This window comes from Vicia villosa, linkage group LG1 (genome assembly GCF_029867415.1).
Source record: "Vicia villosa cultivar HV-30 ecotype Madison, WI linkage group LG1, Vvil1.0, whole genome shotgun sequence".
Classification (NCBI taxonomy): Eukaryota; Viridiplantae; Streptophyta; class Magnoliopsida; order Fabales; family Fabaceae; genus Vicia; species Vicia villosa.
This window is the reverse complement of record NC_081180.1, coordinates 109,180,342-109,201,693: the sequence shown is the minus strand read 5'-3', so window position 1 is coordinate 109,201,693 and position 21,352 is coordinate 109,180,342.

The following is a 21,352-nucleotide window of genomic DNA, read 5'->3' as shown; positions in this document are numbered from 1 at the left end:
TAGACAAAACTTAGGCAGGCAAGCATTGGCAAGAAAAACTTAATGATCGGCTACTATTGACCGACGATGAACAAAGACGCAAAGACATAGGTCTATAAATCCATAAATGTCAAAGGCGTGGAGACGTAAATACCGCTCCCCTGACAGAGATGGGTACATTATCCTCCCCTTAATTTTTTTCCTAGTGGAGTGGACATCTTAGGCCCTTTCTCGAATTGTCCAAGAAAATTTAAATATTTGATTATCATCGTTGATTACTTTACAAAATGGATTGAAGATAAACCATTGGAGGAGGTTATGGATCATGATATGTTGCAAGTATATAGCAATACTGAAGTAGTATAAAATATTTATCTTTTCCACGAAGACCAATTTTCTAAGTCATGGATTCTATCACTTCTATGTTTAGCTCGATCAATCAAAATTTAGTTGGGAAATGATTTTGAATAAATAATAATATGCTTAAAAATGGCCTATAGTACATGACTTCTACCTCAAACAGACTCATATAAACCCCTAAATTCAACACGAAAAATGAACCAATTATAGAAAGATAGAGAAATTTGGTAAACGCCTACTTTCTTTAGTGTATTGTCCTGTCTTAAACAAATAACCTACCCATTTTCGTTGACATGGCTTATTTGTTTAAGATTGATATGCGTGCGAATATTATAATGAAGTTTTCTCAGCTGATCCGTGACACACTTTCGTCACCTCAAACTCAATTGTCAAGAATTCGCATTCGGATATCGATTCACACCTTTTCACTGTATGAATGATATCTGGAATATTAATACTTTCGTAAATATATTTAAGTTGAAAGCTTGAATCCCAATATAACTTTAGGTTCTCGTATCAAATTTACAAAGAGTTTACATGAGCTTTGTCATAAGACAATCCTCGTGACCCTTAGTCCCTAAAAAACTACACAAACAAGGTAATCGTTAAAACGGTGAAAGCAAAAACATACATAGTGTTCCTATAAAAAAACCTTTGGATCACCTCCCGGAAGTTAATCCAGTGAGGTTGTAACTCTATTGTGTAAGACTAAGAGGGTGATTGAATGGATTAAGGGATTCGAGTTGCATGGTAGTAGTATGCGTGAGCTCAAAAATGAATGTCTTGTTTATCCCTCATATGAGAGCCCTTTATTTATACCTTTGTACTGGTGAAATGAAGCCTCTATGGAGTGACTCTTGCAGACCCCTAATAATGGCGGCAATCGTAACTTTTGTTGTCATCTTCATGGAGCATAACACTCTGCATAACGGCCTTGATGTCCTCTCGTATCTGTAATTGTCGCAACTGACTAGGGAAAGCTGGCGACCGAGGTGTTGATTCACTTATCACTCTGACTTGGTCAGTGCCCTAAGTAAGGGTAACGCTCAGGCCTACTCGCATGAGTGCTACAAGCCGACTTCCTTACTACGGCTACTAATTTCAGATCTTGAGTTCCTAAATCGGCCTAATTATTGTTTGTATGTACATAAGCCCCTCGATCTCAAAACTCGTAGGGATGAAGTGTTCGGCCATGAAAACCATTAGAATTCTTGGGACGATTTGGGAGATCAGCCTCCTCGTGATCCAACGGTCATCAAGGTTGTAGCGTACGCTAGTGGACTTTCAAGAGTAGTTAAGGCATGTCTTTTCACCTTATGGACTAATGATGACTTTTCTCTCCCTCACATCTCTGTTCCTTTCTCACGTAACACCTTTCCCTTTTTCCTTCATTTTTACTTTTCCCGCAATGGTTGTCATTCGAGGGTGTGATGAATCGGAGAATATATTTGTTCCCCAAAATGCTCAAGAGAGAAAGGCTCTCTGGGAGCAATGTATGAAATCATGCGAGGGACACTTAGGGCAAAATGAAATCGCCCAAATCATCAAAGACGTTTATGGAAACCTCTATGAATCATTTAGAGATTCTGACTCGAAATCCGAATCATCAAGCTCTGTAGAAGTTTTAATGGATATGGGTGGCTCCTTCATAGATTCATAAGTTTTAAGCTACAAACAAAGCACCGTCAACTATAGTGACATAGGATAACTCCTTGCTAGTATAAACCTCCCATCCATTAGGAACGAGGAGGATGTTATCCTGGAAACTTGTGAGGATGGTGAGAGAGCGTATGTCTCTTTCGCCCAAAAGGTATGGCTGAAAAATGCTTTTATTTTTACATTGGATTTCTTGAAGACTTCAAGATTAAAATTGCTTTCGCCAACTTTGAGGCCAACCTTCTAATCGCCTTGAACATAGCCTCAGTTCAACTGCATCTTAATGGTTGGGGATTTATTAAGGCTTTCGAAGTTATTTTTAAAGTTTTAAACCTACCATAGGCCTATTTTTTTCCTTCTTTGAGTTGAAAGGTGCCAACAAGGGAACTTGGGTCACCCTTAACGGATCTCCCAGACAGAGCTTCCTTCGGGCTTATATCTCCGACTATAAAGGATTTAAAGATCGGTTTGTCTGGGTAAAGAGTGGCAACAGATGTCTCAGAGTTCTGTATATGGTGGATTCTCGATAGTGGATGCTCTTTGAGAGAAGATGGTTTCTCGATAGCAGGTGCTCAAGACATATGATTGGTGACATCTCCTTATTCTATGACTTTGTGGCTAAGAAGAAAGGATATGTGACATATGGTGATAACAAAAAGGGAGCTATACTCAGTAAAGATAATGTAGGTATTGTGTTTGATGGTGCAGGTATTTCTTCGGAGAGTATTCTAAAAGATTCGGATGCAAAAAGTGTTAAAAAGAATGAAAGCCTCATATCGGAGAAAGTTGAGGAGAAATCGGATCAAATAACCGAAGAAAAAGAGGAAGATCATCCAAGTGATAAAATTGATTTCCCCCTTGAATGGAAGTCCTCTAAGGATTATCCCATCAAAAATATTATAGGAGACATCACAAAAGGAGTTACGACACGGTCAAAGATAAGTAACTTTTGTTATCATTTCACTTTTGTTTCTCAAATTGATCCTAAAAACTCCAAAGATGCCTTACTCGATGAACATCGGTTCTTGGCTATGCAAGAGGAACTAGATCAATTCAAGAGAAGTGAGGTTTTGGATCTTGTCCCTCCTCCGCGAGACCATCGAGTAATCGGCACCAAATTGGTGTTTAGGAACAAATTAGACGAAAACGAAATTATAACTCGCAACAAGGCTCGTTTGTTGCTTAAGGGTATAACCAAGAGGAAAGCATCGACTTATGCTCCAGTCGCTCGACTCGAGGCTATACGCCTTTTGCTCGCCTATGCATGCTCACAAAGCTTCAAATTATTTCAAATGGATGTTAAGAGTGTATTTTTAAATGGCTACATTAATGAAGAGGTGTATGTATCTCAACCTCCCGGTTTTGAATACTTTGAGTATCCTAACCATGTTTATAAACTTAAGCGTACTTTGTACGGTCTTAAACAAGCCCCTAGGGCTTGGTACGAGCGTCTTAGCAAATTCTTAATAAATCAAGAATTCTCAAGAAGAAAGGTAGACACAACCCTTTTCATTAAGCATCAAAGAAAACACTCTACTTTAGTTCAAGTTTATGTAGATAACATTATTTTTGGGTCTACTAACATGTCCTTGGTTAAGGAATTCTCTAAGCTAATGCAGGGAGAATTTGAGATGAGTATGATGGGGGAGTTAAACTATTTCCTCGGACATCAAATCAAGCAACTCGAGGAAGGGACTTTTGTAAGCCAAACGAAGTATTGCCATGAGCTACTCAAGCGCTTCGACATGGCTAACTCCAAGGCTATGGATACTCCCATGCTTACCGCAGTAAATCTGAATCGGGATGAACATGGTAAGTCGATTGATGTAAAAAGGTATAAAGGTATGATTGGCTCTCTTTTTTATCTCACCGCTTCTCGTCCCGATATTATGTTTAGTGTATGTATGTATGCCCAATTTCAATCATGCCCTAAGGAGTGGTATTTAAAAGGTGTAAACTGCATACTTAGGTACCTTTGTGGTACTCCAAAGTATGGACTTTGGTTCTCCAAGGGAAGTGATTGTTCGTTAGTTGGCTATTCCGATTCCGACTTTGTCGGTTGTAAATCGGATAGGAAAAGCACAAGTGGGACTTGCCATCTCTTTTCAAATTCCTTAATAAGTTGGCATAGAAAAAAGCAAGTTTATGTTGCTTTATCAACTCCTGAGGCAGAATATGTCGCTGTCGGAAATTGTTGCGCTCAAATCTTATGGCTCAAACAACAATTGCTCGACTTCGATATTAAACAAGATTGTATTCCTATCCTTTATGACAATACAAGTGTCATTAATCTAACAGAAAAATTTGGTTCTGCATTCACACACAAAACATATTGAGATTAGACACCACTTCCTTAAGGATCATGGAGAGAAAGGTGACGTCGTATTTGAGCATGTTGAAAGCAAAAATCAACTTGCCGATATCTTTACAAAACCACTTGCGACTGAACCATTCTTCCATATCCGTAAGGAACTAAGCGTTCTTGATATATCAGACAGGCTGCAACCTAAATAGGCTGCATTGCTCTTATTTATGCTTGCCATTTCATGTATTACTTACCTTACTGTCATACCCCAAATTTGACCCACTAAGACTTGTCCCTTCTTATTTATTTTCATTGGCACATCATTTAAAATACATATGTATTAAAAATATATATATATATATATATATATATATATATATATATATATATATATATATATATATATAAGTATGATCAAGATTGTAAAATGGGGGTGTACATTAAAAGTGTGTATTCATTAGGGCATATTATTTATAAAATATGAGGCCCCTCTTCAAATATTCAAAATTATTTTGAAAATTGGATTTTATAAATTCTTGAATTCATTTACATTGACATCTTGAATTTTATAAATATTCGATCTAAAGTCTATTTTAAAATATAATAGTTTACTCTTAAATTATTTATATATTAATAAATAGCAAAATATTTGCCTATGCTTCATATACTTTCAATTGGCTTTTTATTTCAAATAAATAACGTAGCACAATTGGTAAGGAAGCAAGACTTGCAAACAAAAGGTTACAAGTACGAATCTTGCTTGATAAACTTTAGTTATTTTTTGGCTATTTTAATCATATTTGCACCTGGACACAAGTATGTCCAGGTTCTTAATCTTGGTGACCAAGAAAGTCTTTGGGTTGGATCATTTCCTTATTTAGGATTTTTAACCTAATTTCAATTCTATAAATATGGTACTCTCCACCTTTATTTTACACCAACAATCATCCAGAAAATCCATAATATATGCAATTTTCTAACTTTGATTTTTTTTAACAATTGTTTTTTTTCACAATCTTTTACTATCGATTTTTTTGGGGGTCAATGATTTTTATGGGGGTGTTTGTTTCAAGTTTAAAAATCACATTCCCAGAAAAACGTGGATAAGAAATGAGAATACCCATGTTTGTTACAAGATTGAAAATAAGTATTCCTGGATATAAAGATTTCAAGGAATAAGATAACTTCTCATAACTTCTCATATTCCCATGAAATTATTCTCAAGTAAAATGATGGGAAAGTTCCCATGAAATATTATAAATTTTTTTACCCACCTCTCACACACAAGTCAATCCACCCACTCAAAAAATCTTGCTTTCTACGTGCAGGATTTTCATTCAACAACATCATTTTAACCAATCTATCACCATTACTATGTTACAATACCATCTCTAAAAACCATGCCCATGTTTTCACAATACAAACATAAAACCTTCATGTTTTCCCATTCCCATAAACCAACTAACACAACAATAATCTCACGAACATAAACTCCCACCATTGCTAATATCAATACAATTACTACAAATTTGTATAAAGTTTGTTTTTGCAGGAAAATAGAATGGAAGAACCGATCCGTGCAGCTCGCAAAACACTTCGATCAACTATGTTGAGAATAAATGCAAGTGTGAGTGTGGATAATAGTCCCATATTGGAAATGCATGTGGTGACTTGAGCATATATAAGTGGGAGAACCCACTCACCTATTACCTTAAGGTTTTAGGTGGAGAAGTGGTGTGTCTCCCACAAAGGTGTGTTGCTCAAGTGGAATATCCCAAAAATTAAGGAATGCTCCTCACTCGACCCTTCCTCAATTGTTGCGCTAACAAATGGTATCATGAGCCTTTGGTTCGATAAAGGGACCAACTTACTCGTAGTTGAAGAGAGTCAACTGATACATGTAGTTGAAGAGAATCAACGGATACATGTAGTTGAAGAGTCAACGGATACATGTAGTTGAAGAGTCAACGGATACAAGTGTATGTGGAAGAGGAGTTTCCACATGGAGGGGGAGCATTGTAGACTCACACTTGAGGGGGAGTGTTGAGAATAAATGCAAGTGTGAGTGTGGATAATAGTCCTATATTGAAAATGCATGTGGTGACTTGAGCATATATAAGTTTGAGAACCCACTCACCTATTACCTTAAGGTTTTAGGTGGAGCAGTGGTGTGTCTCCCACAAAGGTGTGTTGCTCAAGTAGAATATCCCGGAAATTAACAATGTTTCCAAACTCGACCCTCCCCCGATTGTTGCGCTAACAAGCTACAGCCATTTCTGCGTGGAACCCCCGATCGATGCGACCATGCAATCGACGGCGCATTCGCCCTGCCCAACTACCGAGCCGATCTCCTCATTTCCACCACCGCACCGGCCGTACCCTTCATCACCTCCCTTCGCCGGAATCAAACGCCCACAACGCCGACATTCCGACCAGCCACCTACGAGCCCCGCCGCGAACAAACTTTTAGAACTCACGTGGAGCTTTCCGATCCGGTAACAATTTCTCGCTTTTGTTTCTTTTTTCGTTGATGTTTGATTATGAGATTTAATCTGAGACTGTATTAATTTTGTAATTTATTAATTTGAGAAAAGAATAATGTTGGAGAAGAAGAGAATAAGACCATGGAAAGAGAGAGAGATGAGAAAGTACATTTGTATTTTGATACTGATAAGTGATAACAGTGTCGCGGTTGTTCATTCATATCACATTAAATTTTGTTTTTTTTTTTAATTTTTATCAAAAGCCAAGTGTCATTATGTGAGTGGTGTTTTTTTTTTTAAAGTTCTTACCAAGTGTTAAATTTTATTCTGTTTATTTTATTGTTGCAAAGTAAATAGAGGGAGTAGGAAACTCCACGTTTTTTTTAGTTTTTTCCATTCATTTACTTTTTTTATTTTTTTTATTTTCTTTTTTACAATTATTCAATTACTTTAGTTTTTTTAATTTTATTTTGGATGATGTAAAATAATCATAATTATGATTAATAGGTAATGGGCCTTAGGCCATATTTTTCTTTCTTATTACTAATTCACACCTCTTTCTACTTTGCACCATCCTTTTAATTCATTTATTCAATTGATCTTTATTAACAAATACAAAAAACAATTTCCTCAATTAAAATTCACTCAACATTTCAAACCAATTTTCTTCGCTACGTGCGACAATCACTTCTTCTCGCTCTGTGCGATCAATTCATTCTCTCCCCCGTGTGATTAATTCAAACTCAAACACTTTTTCATAATCTAAAACTAACAAACAAAATATTTGAACTACGATTACTCTGATCACTCAATAAGAGGGTACATAGGCATTTAGGAAACCAAAACGAGTCTAATTATAAAAATCTTTATATGTTTGGTTTTCTTGTAGGTTTAAGATTTTATTCTTTACCCTACTTGTCACTGTGTAATTTAAGCCGTAAACTTTAACCCTAAAAATATTACCTAAAGAGACATTATTAACCTTAAGGAAGGATTAAGGGTGCCTAACACCTTCCCCAAATCCTAAATTCTCAACTTACCTAGAAATATTTCTTCATTAGGTTTTCTCCCATATTTTCCCTTATCCTTAGGATAGAATAAATATAGGTGGTGACTCTGTAATTTAAGTTAAAATCTTAAAATTTAAAGTCGGTCGTAACACTTACTATTTGCAAGCTTTAGTGAGGGCAATTTGTCGTATAATCTCTGTAAAGGTAATATCCTTCCTATCTAATCTCCACTCTTGATCATGTGTAAATGGTAATCTTGACTTGATTAAGTGTATTTCATCTGTTTTGTTAATTGCTTTGTGCACAGGGTTATTAATTATTGTATGACTAAGTGTACATAACATGAAATTTGGAAAATTTTGGATTTTAGATTGCATGAGTCGACCATACCCTCTTAACGGTCGACGCCTACTGAAGTGTTTAATTGTCCTCTTATTTTTTCTCTGTATGCATCGACGCATGACATGTTTAGGTCGACGCATTGCTGATTTTCTCAGCATCCAACGTTATCTTCTTATGAGTGTGGTTGTGTTTCAAATCATTTCCTTTACTCTCTCTCTCTCTCTCTCTCGCCAACCGAAAACCCTCTCCTCTCACAAACCCTAAATGCCCAAACCTCCAAAACTCATCAAACCACTCCAAGACTTAGCCATGGCTTCAAGACCCAACAAGAGGAGAGCATTCAAAGGTAGTTCTTCTCAACACAACTCTGAAACTCTGGTAAACACTCTATCTCTTATCTTTGATGATATGGTTGAAATTTATGAGAAAAAGTTTGCTAAGAGGAAGATAGTGAAGCAATTTGTGCTCTATTTGCAAACTATAAATCGTATGCATCTTCAGAAAGTAATTGACTTGCTTAGGTTTCAGAACATTTTCTCCTTTCTAGAATTTGATACCAATTACAATGAAGAGTTAGTTAAGTTGTTTTATGTTAGAACTTAAGGAGACTTTGAGAGTTTTAACTTTGAATATAAAATTGCTAACAAGGTTCTAAAGGTTAACACAAATGTTTGAAAATAATTTGGGTTGTATCCATAACCATCTCATGCAATTAAGATTTTTGATGCTCGTCCATTTCTTGGGTATGATTTCAAAAGTGCTCTTAACTCTATGTTGAAATAACCTACCATCAAAGAGTGATGAATAGCGATTTGTTCCCAAGTGTGACCATAGGGACGTCGTGCCCACTTGATTGAATCCTTCAATGGACAGTGTCTCATATCATTTGCCCTAAAAGGGTGGATTTTCAAGGGTTGATCAACCAGAAGTACAACTTATTTATGCCATTAAGAACAAAATCATGATTCATTGGCCTTACTACTTTGCTAGCAGGGTGTTTGATCTGAGAGATTCTGGTAGAGGCACTGCACTGTGTTATGCTTCATTCATTCAAGGGATTCTAAATTGAGCTAATATTGGTGTGCCTGACCTCCCGTTTGTAGCCGTGACAACTGACCAAGGGTTCTATCATAAAACTTTTACTATGATGGGTCATCATTAGGATCCAACGCATGCCCTACATCAGTCGATGCATGATCATTTCAAATATCATCCTACCACCCTCGGGAGCGCTCACATCGACCCATTTGGTCGACTCATACTGGGAGTTCAAGATTTACAACTTGCATCAATGCATGACCTGCAACGGTCGACGCATCACTGTATGAAAATTCATCCCACCAGTTTAGGGTTCACTCGCGCCGACTGGCATACTGGAGCGATCGACCGCTCGTTGTTTGTGACTATTTTTATGCTATGCTTTTTGGTCTTTAGTTATTGGATAACACATATATACATGGTTTACATCATTTTTCAGATCAACAAGAAAAAAGTGAAAGATATACACATTGTGCTTCATCATCTTCAACCCCTCATGTATTCATCATCAATTACACATAACAATTTTTGTTAATCAAAGTGCAGAGCTGTGTTGATAACGTCAAAATTGAAGATTGAGTTTCATATTTGGGTTGAGGAAGTGTGGGTTTTTTCTTGGATAAAACCATTGGGTTTTTTTCCTCTAAGATCTTGAAGATTTGGGGGGGTTTTGCACAAGACTTTGCTTCATCGAATTCAGCCGAGTGAAAGGATTGGGAAACTGTGGGTTTGCTCAATCAAGTAGCGGTAACCGAAGGATTATGAAGAAATATTTTGGGTCATACATCGTTCAATCAAAATCAGCTGAGTGAAAGGTTTGCAGAACTTCGTGTGCGTGCAAACGAGTAGCGCTAACTAGAGGTTAGTTCGAAGAGTTTGACATACTTGGTTCAACTCGAATTAAGGGAAGAGAAGAACATAGTATCAAATTCTACAATTGTAAATTGATTAATTGGTGACTATCCTTTCTCTTGTAGAAACTTTGCAACTTAATATCTTACATCCTAATTCTATATTTTATATTTAGGGGCAGACGTACCCTGCGCGAGGACGACAAGGGGAACTGCCTAAACAAACTGTGTGTCGCTTTTCCTTCCGCACCTTTATTTTCATATACTATCATTTGTATGATTTTGGTTTGTTAAATCTGTTTTACCATAGGTGTAGTGATTCACAAGCATCTTACAAATTCATAGCTTTCAGTTTGATTGCTATGTAGTAACATCATCACTATAATTGTGGAAAATAGAACTTGGTGTATTTTGCATGCCAAGTGTTTTATAAATTGACAAACACACAAATTATTGAGTTTACCTTAAACAAGTCATTGAAAATAAGTACTCAGTGATATTGTTTAAGCGCTTGATAAATTTAGTATCATATTGATTCATATTTCATCTATTTTAATTCATTCGGTTTCGCATATCCAATCCTTCCAATAACGGATCGTTTAGATGAGTTTGAATTTGGGAGCTTTCACATCGTTTCAAAAAGCACGAAATTAAAATAAGGGATCTATTCAACCCCCTTCTAGATCTGTCCTATCGTATAACACATTCCTAATTGGTTCTTTCGCCATAAGAATCGTCTTGATGTCTTCTCCAATTCATATGTTCGGGCCGAGAACTGATTCTTTGAGGAAGATATCTGAATGTGCAATTACCCTAAAGCTATATAGTGAAAAGAGTGTGTTGAACTGCTATCTTTTGAATGTTAAAAGATTCGTAACTTTTGCATTGTTCAACATTTTTTAGCGGCTCTTTGGGCATGTAAATCTCCTTGATGCCCTCTTCATTTCATCTGTTCGGGTCATGAGCAAATCTGGTTCCAAACATTTCCGAAATTGCATGCTAAACCAGATTTTAATCCACTGTTTCTTGATTTTGCGAAATTCATAATTCTCTCAATTTTTATCGGTTTGGGACGATTCTAGTGGCAGAATTTCACAAATTTTGTCATCTATATTTTTGCTTCAAGGTTTGAGTTCGTATTATGTTCAAAAGACTTCGGTTTATGGTTTATTTCCCAATGTGCGCATGAAAATAAGCTGAAAAAGTGGAGCAAGCCAAAAAAGAAGATATCTGAGCCAAAGATTCTCGCCACTCCGACACTCATAACTTGCTCAATTTTTATCGGATCAGAATGATTTTTTGGCACGAAGTCACAAATTTCATCATCTACATTTTTGCTTAAGGGAATTTGAGTTTTATTTCATTGGCCAAACAAGGCCCAAGAGCACCTCTATATATTCTTCCCCCCCAAAGTTCAAAAACACTTTTGTTCATTCTCTCAAAATTCACAAAACTTTCTCTCAAATTCTCTCAAGTCTCTCAAAATTTCTCCCTCTCAAGTTTTCCGATCACCACAACACACCACCGCGCCGACCACCACCCAAGCTCGTCGGACCTCCTTATTCTCACCTCAATTCTCACTAGCCCTCCTCTCTCCTCCGCCAATTTGGCAGATCTCCCTCCTCTCTTCGATTTCGCGTGCTAACCACCTCTCATCTTCTCTGATTTATGCTTCGATTACGGTAAATCTCTGGATCTTGATGGATGTTAATTGTTTGATTCGAACTCTTGATAATAATTATGGATTTGGAGTTTTGGTGATGATCTTTGTTGGATCTTGGTTGTGGAATCATAATTTGCATGAGTTGTTTGAATCTTGATGATGTTCTTTGTTTGAATCTTGATTATATAATTTGTTGAGCATGATAATTGTTTGAATCAAGTGTGAAATAATTTGTTGAACATAATAATTGTTTTAATCTTGATGATATAATTTATTGAATGTGATAATTGTTTGGATCTAGATCTTGATTCCTGAGTGAAGTTTGAATAATTTTTGTTCGGATAGTGAATTGTTGAAGCATGATAATTACGGAACTCACGCGTCACACTTATTTTCGAGTTCATGGATATTTGGATAATTGTTGTGATAATTGTGAATTCACGTGTCGCTTTCAAATTCACGAGTCGAATTGTTTTCTGTTGTTTGTTCATGAGTCGAATTATATGTTGGTCGAAGTTTCATGATTCAGATTGGTTTTTGTGTTTGTTCATGAGTCAATATTATTTTTTTGGATTGCTTTTCGAGTTGTCTAAAATTTGGTCGAATACTGATGTTTGATTAAATGTGCTTAAATGTTGATTTTCATCATTTTTTTGGTGTATACCGGTAATTACAATGATATTGCCCCGTGCATGCAAATGTACATTAATCGTATTTTAATGTTTGTTTAATGTATGTTTTGACTCAGTTTGATTATTAGTTGATATCGGTTTGGTTTTGGTTGTTTTTAATCAAACTTTTGGACCTTTGCATGAGTTGAATCAATGCTATCCCAAGCTTATAAGGGCACCTAATTATTGATTTAATTATTGTTTAATGCATGTTTTGAATCAGTTTGTTTATTGGTGGATACCGGTACAACTTGGTTGATTTTAAGTCAACTTTTAAGCGATTTCATGTGTTAAGTAGTTGCTTCCCGGAAATGGTTTTCACATGTACATGTTGATTTAATTCATACTTGTTACATATTTGAGCTTGTTAGCATGTTTGTTTGACATTGATACCATGTTTGTTTGACCTTCATGATAACTTAATACTTTTTTAGGGATTCACTTGATCCCACTACTTGTCTCATCTAAAACTTGTTAGATGCTCCTCGGTCTTTAAGTACATGACACCCTAATTCATGTTTATGATTCTCCTTTCTTGACACTTTCTTGTTGTGTGGTTGTCTATTGCCTGTTTAGGCACACTTGATATTACTTTTTTGCTCATATGTACCCTTAAGATATCTTGATCCACCATGATCCTTTGATTATGGTTGAATCAAGTTGACGTTAGGTTGATAACCATGCATGATAACACTTAGGTAGGATTCCTTGTATCCTAACTTTAGGTCCACATTGCATGAAGACATTAGGACATAGTGTCCCCTTAGACTTTTGCTTTTTAGTTGCATCCTAATAAAACTAAAACTCTTTTACTTATCAAAAATTCAAAAAAATTTAAGATGTTCAAACATTTTTAAAGTTAAAGGTGAATATACTCCTGTACCTCTTGCTTAAGAGGGCTACTTGAAAGATTCACCTAATCCAAAACACCAATCAATTCAAGTTGCTTTAGGGATCATTCTTGGTCCATAAAAAACACAACAAACAAAATAGAAAATGTTGGGAAGAACTACGATGCTCAGACTTCTCCATTGCACAGTGGGGGTACGTAGGCATAGGGTTTAGGAAACCCTAGCGAATACAATTATTTAAAACCTTTGTTTTCCTTTTAATCAATTCATGTATTGCACTCCCCTTAGACAAGTAAGCATTAGTTAGATAACACACCCTTTGATTAGAAACAACAAGAGTGAATCCCGTGGAATACCACAAACGTGAGGGGTGCTAATACCTTACCCTTGTGCAATCGACTTCCGTACCCATCTCTTGGTCGCAATACCATCCCTTTTACTTGTTAGAGGTTGTTTGGATATTTCCTTTTCCTTATTAGGATAAATAAAGTTTAGTGGCGACTCTGTTGTTTTTTCATGGTAGCAACACTTGGCGCTCAAGACAAGCTTATATTTTATTAGAAAATATATCTGCCAAGATTTTCTAATCCGTTAACATTATGTACTAATCAATTAGGATGTCGCACTTCATCCCTTCTTATGCATTGTTGGGCCTTTTGCTGGATTTTCCATTCTTATGTACTCCTATTGTCATTATTTGCACCCCTTTGCTAGAAAACACTAAGGAACTCATATTTTATTAGGTAGAAATATTTAATTTAAAATGAGAAAATAATTAAAATAATTGTTTTAAGGGTTTAATCAGTTTTTCTTGATCATTTCAACCTTAAAAATAATTTTACCTCATTTATCAAGAAAAAGTCTTGACAATCATTTTCCAAAGGGGAAGAATACATAACGATATATCATTCTCTATATATCGTTAAATGCGAGAGTTGGTAAATTCATAAAATGTATAAGTTCATTACAGACTTATTCATCTTACTGGTCATTTTAGATCATCAATTTTGAGATACTCTAAAATATTTTGATTTGGTCACAACGGTTAACATTTGTCATCATCGTTTATCTTCGGGATCAAAGATTTTCATAAATCATGTATACTTCTAGAGTACACTAATGCTTTGTACAAATTTCTCAATTAATCTTTAAAGCTTTAAGTTGTAAAGCATACCTGCAAAACATTTAAGGTTTCACTTTTGGTGCCCATATCATTAGGGGTGGAAATAGGCTGGGCCGAGCTAGGCTTTGCAAAGCCTAAGTCTGGCTTGTCAAAAAAGCTGAAGCCTAAGTCTGGCCTGTGGTCTGTTGTAGGCTTATTTTTTAGGCCTGAGCCTGGCCTTTCGAAGGCCTAGTTAGCCTGTTAACCTATATAAAAGCCTATTTGTTTTAGACATAAATATATAAACAATTAAAATAATGTTTAAATAGATTAACTAACTAAAAGACCAAGAGACTAAAAATTTGTTTGCATTGACTTATTTTAACTTACATCTTAGCATAAGTTCTAGGAGACTATTATCTTAAGAGAAGTTATGAAAACAATGTTCATCAGATGTTTTCATCTTATTTTCACAAGTTCTTCAAGATAACCAAATTTTATTTATATATTTTAATTCAAAGTATAAAACATAACATAATGATAATAAAAAAGTATTCATATTTATTTAAATAAGCCGGCCTGATAGGCTTAAAAGGCTTCTTTTAGGGCCTGAGGCCTAGCTTTTTTTTTTAACTAAATAGGCTTATAAAAAAGCGTATGCCTTTTCTATTTAAAAATAATGTGTGGCCTGACCTGAGTCTATATAGGCTAGCCTATAGACCCCTGTTATCGGTCTGGCCTATTTCCACCCCTACATATCATCTACTTGGGCCTAGGTGCATTAGTCATAGAAGATTTAAGGTTACCTTTAGATCTTTTTAGTTTAAAGCAAAAGGATTTCAAGTGTCCAATTTTCTTACAGTGAATGCATTTATATACTGAAAACTTTTTTTTATGAGATCTTCATATTTTGATCTTGAAAATGTATCTCCCTCGCTGGATGTCTTTTGCATGTTCTATCTTCTTTATTGGAAGATGATTCTTCCATATTTCTCCCGGAGGTTGATGTTTTACCTTCTCTTCTTTGTTCAAGTGTTGAAGACACTTTTTCATCTTCCTTGGTGTTCCTTGAACAAGAGGACCCTTCATCTAATATTGATCGTTCAACGAATGAGTATGTTTTTACAAAGGATTTAATTGGAGTTGTATGATAGGAGCAAGACGGGGATGATGATTCTTTGGTTTTGGAATTGTTCATCTTTAAATAGTTGAATCAACTTGTTCACCTTCTCTATGATTTACTTCTTTATTGATTTTTCTTGAAATTCATGAAGGCCCCCATCTATATATTTAATATTTGGATTAATTTTCCAATTCTTAATTCTTATATGTTTGTTAGTGAAACATTTTTCAACAAAATTCATATTTTTCTAAAAATAGAAGAACATCCATGACTAGAATCTACAACTTCATTGCCTCGTGTGTTCATACTCTCTAGTTTGATACTTGGAGAAACTCCATATATATTTTCCAGAGTATCCCACATTTCCTTGACGGTTTTACAATTGTGAATAGTAAAGAGTTTACTATCATATAAAGACATTATTATAAAATTATTGGTTTTGAAATCTGTATCTATCTCTCTTTTTTCTTATTCGGTCCAAAGAGACTAGAGTTTATCCACTACTTGATCATCTATTTGAAGAGAGGGGTAAACCAGACCTTTTACAATGGTTTCTCACAAATTATGATCTAAGCTTTAAAAAAAAATTGAACCTAGCTTGCCAAATACAAAAAGTTATATTTTAAAAAAGTGGTGGTGTATTTAAAAAAAATCTTGTGTCCGAAGTCATATTCCTCTTGAGACGATTAGTCCTTAAATAGAAGTTAGGCTCTGATGCCACTTGTTGGACTTGAGACTTAACGCACAAGAGGGGGGCGAATTGTGGGGTTTGGAAAAACTTGGTTTTGAAAACTTTTGGCAAATCAAATCAGAGTATAAAAACATTTTCGAAAAACTAAGTAGCGGATAGTAAATAGCAAAAAGTAAATTGCAGAAATTAAATGGTTAAGGGAAGAAGAAGAACACCAAGAATTATATAGGTTCAGTAAAAAACGACTTAGTCTTGTCCCCAAGAATTAGTCTTGAGTGTTTCCAATAATTTTTGAGAGCTTTAAGTAGGAAAGACTCACGAATCCTCCTATACAAGGAAATGATGGTTGATCTTCAATCAAATATTACAAGATGATAGATATAGGTGTTTGTGTATTTTCTTCAATATATTACTAAGAATTAAGTGGCCAATCTTCTTTACCAAAGATGGATTGAAGCGATTAGTCTCATTTCTATGAACTAGGACCTTGGAGCGGTTAGTTTTCAAGTTCCAAAATATCTGAGCTCAATACCTTTGGTTTAACTAGGAAAAAGCAAACAACATACGAGACTTTGACCGGGATGATCTCTAACCTATAAAGATTTTAATACTAGGCTAATCTTCAACCTATTTTGGTTTTAACTCGGCTAACCAAGAAACAATGAAGATTTTAACAATGGCTAATCTTCAACCAAAACCTAGGACTGATCACACAATCCCGAAACCTAAGCTTTTATCAGGTTTAGCTTCAAACCACAAATAATCCCTAATTGGACAGTATTAAACCAAGGTGTATATAAAATATTCACTTGGTGAATTTTACAATTCTACCCTTTCCATAATTACAAGAGTATCCTCACTCATAAAGGAACTTTTCTCAATAGAGCATTTGGCTATAACGTCTAGTGAGAGAAATTAAACAAAACTTTAGAGAGAGAGAGTGTAAGAGATGGAAGTGTTAAAACATAATTATGGATGGATTGAAATGAGAAAAGGAGCCTCTATTTATAGGCTTGAGATTTTCCAAAAAAGGAATTTCTAATCATTGCATTTTTATGTTAGCTAATCGATTAGAGCAAAATGCTAATCGATAATATTTTTAAAAATAATCGTTTATAAGTACTCAAAATGGAAGCTTAAGATATATAGTTGTTGTATAGAATTAAGGTTTGCTCAAACTAGATTAGGCCTTAAGTTTCTGGATTTCTAATCGATTGGCTATTTCTTCTAATCAATTAGAAAAAACTAAATTTTTTCCATGGCTATTTTGACAGCTCCTCATCCATCTGATACAACTTCCATATGTTTTTCAAAGTGTTTTCTTTTAGTAAAGTACTTTGAAAAAGGTTTTAGTGTGTATGCTTATAGCCTTATACTTTTTTCGAAAAAGCCCATTTGCTTACATAAATTCATTCACTTATTAATTTAGGAGATTAACCTCTTTTGTACAACCCCTTTGTCAGATATTATCTTTTAAGTTGACGCTGCTTGAGATCACTCAAGGCTTTTAGATTATTTCCACTCAGTTTGCCTTCTTCGGATAGTCAAGTTTTTCAATCCATAACATTTGGGTTTGCATCTTATCTGATGTTGAATAAGTTGTTGTAACATCTTGTCCTACTGTCATAATAGGTTCAGTTGTTATGTGTTTTGACATATATTCTGCCAAATGTTGTGACATCCTACACCAGAACATCTTAACAGTCAGACTAGTTTTTTATCCTTGAAAGATTTGATTGAAAAATATGAGAATCTAGAATATTCAGATACTCATTACAGACGCATGCAATCAAGGATTGTTTGGATATATGCAGATTAGTCTTTGTTTTTAGAAAAAGAATCTTTGAGATTTCTTTTAGAAAACTAAGATTTAATTTGTTCCTAATTTGTGAAAAGATCTTGCAGCTATTTTCAGAAAGTAGAAGAATGGATTTGTTTAAATTCCAAACTCATACTACAAGAGTCTATAAAAACGAACTTCGGAAACCTAGTTTTGCAAGTATTCATACAAGGGAAATCGTGGGTGCAATAAGGGTTGTTGTTTTGGGAATCTCTTAAGTTCTTCGTGTGTTCTTTCCTTTTGTGTCACTCTTGTATCTTCTGATACATTGAGATGGACATGTGTTACCCCTATTGAAGCTTTTAAGCAAGAAAGTTGAGTATTGTTCTTGATCAAAGCTTTTAAGCAAGATTAAATATTATTCTTAGTTACAATGCTTAACTAAGTATTTTTATTTGTAATCTTTCTATTTGGGTTTCCTTGGTCACAGGGTGTGTGACTGTTATTTATCATTGCGGTGATTAGAGGTGGGATGTTGACTTCTCACATCTAGATGTTAACTTATAGGCAGAAATAGCGTTGGCTAGTTGTCATACCCCAAAATTTGCCCACCCCTTTTTCAAAAAATTCGAAACTATTTCAAAAAATTGAATTTTATAAAATCTCGGGTTCATTTACATTGACATCCTGAATTTTATAAATATTCGATTTAAAGTATGTTTTAAAATATATTAGTTTACTCTTAAATTGCTTATATTTTAATAAATAGAAAATGCTGGTCGATGCTTCATACACTTCCAATGGGCTTTTTGTTTTAAATAAATAAAATAGCTCAGTTGGTTAGGAAGTAAGTCTTGTAGACCAAAGGTCATTGGTTCAATTCCCACTTGGTGCATTTCTATGTTTTTTAACTATTTTTTTTATCTTTTTTGCACTTGGACGCACCTGGACACAAGTACGTCCAGGTTCTTAATCTTGGTCATCAAGAAAGATCCATGGGCCTCTGGGTTGGATCATTTCCTTATTTAGGACTGATGTTGACCTAATTTTAGTCTATAAATAAGGGACTGTATACCCTCTTTTTATCATCAATAATCACCAACAATTCTCTAACAATTCTCATTCTCTCCCGATCAACAAATCAACAATTTTCTGAAACTTTCTCTCATCAACAATAATCACAAACAATCATCCACAAATTTACCCTACACAACACTCACAATTTCGCAGATCTTTTTTCATAGGCTTTTTCAAAAACCTTTGTTTTTTGCCGATGATTCTCAATATGAGGCCTCCCTTTTATTTACAATTTTCATTTTAATTGGTTTGAACTAGGGGTGGCAATAAAATCCATTAAGAGAATATCCATCCAATCCATCATATAATTTATCCATCTAATTCATCCATTAAACAAAAAACAAGTTAAATGGATTGATTCAATCCATCCATGAAACTACATGGATGGATTCAATCCATCCATCTCATTTTATAAATCCAATGAATTTTAATTTATTATTTATTAAATTAATTTTTTACTAAAAACAATCTAAAATTAAACAGTTTTTTAACATTTTTTTGACGATATTTCTTAACATTTTTTACTCTCACAATATTCACGCCCATTGATTTTCATTCCTGTATCATAATATTAAAAAAAAAAAATTGTTGTTTGTGGTGTAAACATGAAAATCTATATAAAAGTAAGTAGTGTGGACAAAATATGTATAGATCAGATATCAATAACTTATTTCTTTATCAACAGTTTTACTATTTTAGATACTTGTATTGTATACTATAATACCTATGTAGTATATTTAATATGCAGAGAGTGGTTTGTTTTCTCTTTGAAAAAAATAAATGATACTCAAACTTAGATGACATTGTCTATATTTAATTTTATATTAACGTTAAAATTGCATAATTGATACGCATTGAATTTATTTAATTTAATATTTACATTAAAATAGTTTAATTAGTACGCATTAAATTTTAATTTTTTTCCGATACAATTAGTTAATGGAGAAATTAATTGATTAAAATTAAAAAGTTAATCAAAAAGTAAAGTTATTCAAGACGTTAGTGGATTAGAATTAAATATAGAGATAAACATTTATAATTAAAAGAATTTTAAAAAAAGTTCATAAAAAAAGTTGTTTTTGTAAAATTAATCAAAAATTAAAAAAATAAAATATTTAAGTTAATTTTTATGGATGAATGGACATCCATCTACTAGAAATACTTTAATGGATGGATTATATCCCTTAGTGGATGGATTGGATTATTCAAAAAAAAGTTTAGTGGATTGTTAATGGATTAATGGATTGTTTTGATCCACCCATTACCAATCCAAATTCATCTAATTCATCCATTTTGTCACCCCTAGTTTGAACCACATGATGAATATTTGATGGTTCCGTTTTTTACTCTGCAATTTTTACTAACGATTTTATCCCCTCCCTCTTATTTTCAAATTGTGTTTTATTTATTTATTTACAGTACATACATATCAATTTTTTTGGCATATACTAACATTGTTGTTATAATAAAAAATGTTACATTCAGTCTTTGATTTCTTAAATCACACTGTATATACAAAAGCTAGCCTGTGCGGTACATACTCTCTCCTGTACAAAACAATTCAATCCAAACAATATGCAAACCATTCCTTGCTCTTTACTCTTTAGTTCAAAAGACCAATAATATACATTTTTTTCTCTTTGGCCAAAATACAAACAACAATCATCGCCCAACAATTTCGGGTCCATTTATTTGCTTGAATTTCTTCCCCCTCATTGGTTGCAATCTCGTGTTTGTTTGTGTTTTAATTTCGTTGCAGTTACTAACGAATTTATGTGTGCTCTCACACCACCCTGTTGCAATCTTGAGTTTTGGGCTTTTGTTTAGCCCAACGAATTTATGCGTGCTCTCACACCACCCTGTTGGCCAGCGCACTCCCTTTTGTGTGGGCAGTTCATTTTACTCTGGGCCTGATTACCATTGGGCCAGCTTTGATTTTCTTGTATTATTGTTAGCCTTTAGTTGTTTTTTTAATTACTTGTTAATTTCCTTATTTCAATTGATAAAAGTACCCAAAAAAATCATGCTTTAAATTAATTAGATTTTTATTTCTACTATTAAAAATTTTCAGAATATGTTAGTTTATTTTTCCTACAAAAATATGTTATTTTTAATATTTTAATTTCCTTTTAAATTTAATATGCTTATTTTTATATCTTTAGTTAATCTTAATTAATTGTTAATATTCTTTATCATTTCTCATTTTTATATTTGCACTGACGTTTTCTCTTCTGTGCAAGGTACCTTGAGTACTTAGACTATCTATTGTGGATATTCACAATCTGTTTAGTTTTTGTATAGTATTTATTTTTGTTGTTTACTTTCAATTGGTTTTATTGTAATAATCGTAGTTTATTTTCTTCGCATATT